The sequence below is a fragment of the Hemitrygon akajei genome, chromosome 27 (assembly GCF_048418815.1).
Source record: "Hemitrygon akajei chromosome 27, sHemAka1.3, whole genome shotgun sequence".
Taxonomy (NCBI): domain Eukaryota; kingdom Metazoa; phylum Chordata; class Chondrichthyes; order Myliobatiformes; family Dasyatidae; genus Hemitrygon; species Hemitrygon akajei.
The window spans coordinates 39,729,981-39,735,121 of record NC_133150.1 but is presented as its reverse complement, the minus strand read 5'-3'; the positions used below and the strand labels follow the sequence as shown (position 1 = coordinate 39,735,121).

The window sequence follows — 5,141 nt, the reverse complement described above, 5'->3', positions numbered from 1 at the left end:
ATCGTCCATGATTTGGGAAGACTCATTTATATTGTAACTATTGCTTATGTTTCCTTTCATGTTCAGTTTAAATTTGTATGTTTGTAATCCCATTATCTATGTATTAATCTTATTATGTTGATATTAATAATAATAATAAAAAGATTGGAAAAGAAAAAAAAAGTCGCACAAAGCACATATAATACAAATAAGACAGCAAACACATATGTTATCAGAAAAATACGGGTACGCAAACAAAATATAGTCCAAGTTCATGAGTCCATGAATGTTGCAGAAATTTGTAATTTAATACAATATGACTTGTCTTCTGTCAAGCAAACACTGGGGGGGCAGCACCGATTCCAGCTTCAATGCTGCACTACGCCACCTCTGGTGGAGCACACTGACTCTGATGCCTCTCTCCTGTGTGGCTGTAAACAGGCAACACCATGACTCGAGATCTAGTCCTCATAGCAGCCGAGGCCGTGCAACTCCCCTGCCATCCCTCAATACATCAGTGACTCCGAGTCACCGAATTTCACAGTAACAATGTCCAACAAGTTCAAGCAATCACAAGGAAAGGGACTAAGCCAATCAGTTGCTAATAGAATGCACTCCTTCCTTGCGCACCAAAGCCTCTCTGACACAGGCAGCATCACGGTCAGCACCGAGTCCTGCTCCGTCAGTTTCTGCACCAATGAGCAGCTCACTGGCGGGGTAGGCCTGCAATACTTTTAAATAATTAATGTCCAGCAGGGTCTGGTGATTGTAAAAACTACATTTAAAATGGACAATAACACATTTGGTTGAGCTCATAGAAGCCGCTACAATTGAACACTCCACTCCTATTTTGTTTCTGTATTCAGAAATACTGCTACACAAGAATTATTCAATGTGGGTACAATTGATGTCACTGTGCAAGGGTGTTAAAAGACAAAGAGCAATTGAAAGTAATATAGGGAGCTGAATAAAATGACTGATGCACAACTTCTTGCAGCTTGTATCGATCAAAGGGGTGTGAAATTCCAAACAGGAGATGTCGTGTATCTCAAAGCAGATCTGTGACTGTAACCCATGATTGTACAATAAATCATCTGATTTGAAAATGACATAAGGGGAACTCTATTGTTGTAATCAAGAAGTCAGAAAACATAGATTACTCACTCCAAATCAGGTACAAATGAGCAGGTGACATAATATCCTTTACCTGGTATGTGAGGAAGTGATGCAATGTAACCAGAGTTGGTTTTGAGGTTCTTCAGGTCACGGTTATCTCATGAGTGTTGATTAGCCACAGATACTTCCAGATGCAGTTGCCCCACCGATGGATCCAGACCTGTTAAACCTGAGCTTGTCAATACTCTTAGGGAAGGATTGCCTCAAAATGGGGCCTGACCCTATCATTGGACATCAAAAAGCACTTCAGGGTGCATATGAGTGTATATTTGTAGTTTTCTGATGCTAAAGCCGATCCATTTCGTGGTTTGATTTGTTGTGCATGCAGAGGTGCTCTCCTACTCACTACTGTTGTAATGTATGGCTATTTGAATTAATGTCACATTCCTCGCAGCTTGAACCAGTCTGCTGGTCTCCTCAGACCTCTCCCTTTAACATGCTGTTCTTGTCCACTGAACTGCCAGTCCTATGCTTTATTTTTAGCTTTTTTGCACCATTCTCTGAAAATTCTAGAAAATGCTGTGTGTTGAAAATTCCAGGACATCAGCATTTTCTGAGATACTCAAACAACCCTGTCTGACACCAATAAATATTCCACGGTCAAAGTCATTTAGATCACATCTCATCCCCATTCGGATATTTAATCTGAATAACAGAACATTTTAACCATGTCTGCCTGCTTTTATGCACTGAGTTGCTGTCACATGATTGTTAAGTTTTAAAGTTGCCTCAAGGAACTGACACAACCTTCAGTGGGAACGAAGCCAAGTATTGCATGCTGAGTTTGCATGAAAAGCCCTTTCCACAGCACACCTGTTTCCTGCTCTGCTCTTTCCTCAGAGGCAGGCTGCAGAAGAGGTTCACCTGCTTATTTTCCAGATTAGAGCGTATACGCTGTATGGAGAGATTGAACAAATGGGGTTTGTTTTCTCTGGAGAATGAGGAGGCATCAGAGAGAAGTTTATGAAATTATAAGCAGCAGAAACAAGCAACTTCTTCCTTTTTTCATGTTCTGTTAGCAAACCATAAGCCTGATATACATTTTGTTAACTACTCTAGCCAATACAAAATGCAGGCAGGTGACTGGCCATCATGATTTGTACAAACAGAGAGATTCCATGCTTCACACTCTGACTCCATGACTCTAGTTTGCAGCAAGTGAAGAACATTACTGACGTTCATCATAAAAATTTTAGCCAACTGTGTAGAAGCAGAATTGACGTTTACCTTGTGACCACTCATGCGGACTGCCGACGAACCCATTTTTGATGGGAATCCATTATCAGTACAAGGATAGAGGGATCAGCAGGAGAAACCAGCCACATGGGGGAGGTAATTGTATCCATTTATTTTATTTGATTTAGACATTCTTGTATAAAAGTATAAATTGCCTTAAATATGTACCCACTCTTATTCTTCTAAATTTGAACATTGAACTAATTTGTCATTGCTAACATGATTGTTCAATGTTACAGGCTCAGAGACACTCAGACATTTCCCTCTGCCTCTGTGAACGAACTCTGCATCAATTGCTACAGCTATGGGTTTATTTTAAGTCCCCTGTGCTATTGAAAACAGAAGGGGGAAGTGGAGGGTCTATTCCTCTCACACCCAAAGTAACACTCAACATAAACTCAACAGGAGGTACTTGATTAAGTGCCACTGGTTGTATGTTTGTGGTCTTCAGTTACTGTAGCCCATCCACTTAAAGGCTCGATGTGTTATGTGTTCAGAGATGCTCTTCTTCACACCACTATTGTAATGCATTTTCTTGGAGATACTGTCCCTTCCTGTCAACTTGAAATAGTCTGACATTCTCCTCTGACCTTCCTATTAACAAGGAATGTTCATCCAGAGAACCACTGCTCACAAGATTTATTTCTTTATTATTTTTTGCACCATTCTCTGTAAACTTTAGAGACTGTAGCGTGTGCAAATTCCAGGGGTTCAGCAGTTTCTGAGATACTCAAATTACTCCATCTGGCACCGATATTCATTCCACAGTAAAGTCACTTAAATCACTTTTCTTCCCATTCTGGTATTTGATCTGAGCTACAATTGAACTTCTTAAGCCCTGCTTTTCACTTTCTGTCATTCTTTTCTCATCATCAGTAAACTTTTTCCATGAAGCCGTTACTCGATGACTCATCACAGCTGACATTTTATCTCAAGCAAGAAAAAAAGCTTCTGGAGGAACTTAGGGAGTCAGAGAGCATCTGCAGATGCAGAGTGGTCAACATTTCAGATTAAGCCCCTGCTTCATGACACCTCCAGCAGTTTATTTTTGCTCCAGATTCAAACATCTACTGTTGCTGATGTCTCACAATTCAATTTGTTGGGAATTGTCTTTTATTTCTTCAGATATAATTATGAGCTTTTGTTAATCTGGGCTGTTAACTCAACCGACCTACTTTTCACTTCCACCTGGTTGTCTGCCTCCTTCCCTTTTTCCAATGGTCCACCTTCCTCCCCTATGAGATTCCTTCCTCTCCAGCCCTTTACCTTACCCGCTCACTTGGCTTTACTGATCTCCTTCCAGCTAGCCTGCATCCCCTTACCACCCAACCCCCCCTTCTTATTCTGCTGTCTTCCGCTTTCCTCTTCAGTCCTGATAAAGGATCACAGTCCGAAATGTCAACTCTGTGTTCATTTACATAGAAGCTGCCTGACCTGCTTAGTTCCTCCAGAATTTTCTGTTTGTTGCTTGTCATATGATCGCATGTCATCCTAAGTTAGCTCCCTGTGGTTTCCGATTATACTTCCTGCCCTCTTCTTCCTTATTATTTTTTGACAGTGATTATTCTCTGTGAAGTACTGATCAGCCTCGTGAATAAATCAATGTGGATTTCGATTCTTCTAATTAGTTTCCTACCTGGTGAGTGATGTCCAGCATGGGACATTTTCATAATCCATGTTTGCTTGGGGGTCTTACTTTGTATCCAGAACAGTGCTTGAATATGTGTAGACACTAAATACGTCAGAATCTGGAGTTCAGAGAAAGCTGGAGGAACTCAGCAGGCCATGCAGCGTCTGTCAGCATGATGGTAATTGTCGACGGTTTGGTTTGAGACTTTGCATTGAGTGTGAGTGGAGAGGGAAGATAGAGTAAATAGGAGGGGAGGACATTGTGAAACAGGGTCAGTTACCTGGACTGCACCCATGGTTCTGATTGAGGTAACTGAAGAGATTCTGGAAGCATGTGTAATGATTTTGCAAGTATAGTTCCAGGGAACTGGAAATTTATAAATGTCACTCATGTTTTTACGGGAGGAAGACAAAAGGCAGGAAATTACAGGCCAATTAGCCTGATTGCAGTGGTTGTTAAGATGTTAGAGTCTATAATTAATGATGAGGTTTCAGAGTACTTGGAAACTTATGATAAAATAGGCCTAAGTCAGCATGATTTCCTTAAGGAGAAATCTACCCTACCAAATCTATTGGAATTCTTTAAGGAATTAACAGGCTGGATAGAGAAAGGAGAGTTTCTCCGTCAGTGGATGTTGTTTACTTGGATTTTCAGAAGGCCTTTGACAAACTGCTGCATTAGTCAAAGTCAAAGTAAATTTATTATTAAATACATTCATGTCACCATATACTACCATGAGATTCATGATGTTTTTAGGGTGATAATGTACTTAACAGTGTGCAGGGCATATCTGTGGGGACTAAGCTGTGTCCACTACCTTTTGTAGGTTTTTCCATTCAAAGGCATTAGTGTTTCCATACCATGCCATGATGCAACCAGTAAGAATACTCTCTACTGTGCATATATATAACTTTGCCAAAGTTTCTGATGACAGTTTGATTTTGAAAACTTTTAAGTAAATAATGTGCTGTTGTACTTTCTTTGTAATGACAATTACAAGCTGGACCCAGGACAGATCCTCTAAAATGATAACAGCAAGGAATTTAAAGTTACTGACCCTTTCCACCTCTGATCCTCTGTTGAGTGCTGGGTCATGGACCTTTGGATACCTCATACTGCA

General features: G+C 40.5%; 1 long non-coding RNA gene across 2 annotated transcripts in view; it reads left to right on the top strand.

Annotated features, from left to right (window-relative positions):
- The first annotated feature begins 3,956 nt into the window (after positions 1–3,956).
- LOC140717034 (uncharacterized) overlaps positions 3,957–5,141 on the top strand; it is a 44,099-nt gene continuing 42,914 nt past the window's right edge. For both annotated transcript variants that reach the window (XR_012096424.1, XR_012096425.1), the window contains exon 1: positions 3,957–4,030. This is a non-coding gene — a long non-coding RNA (uncharacterized lncRNA). The remainder of the gene's footprint in view (positions 4,031–5,141) is intronic.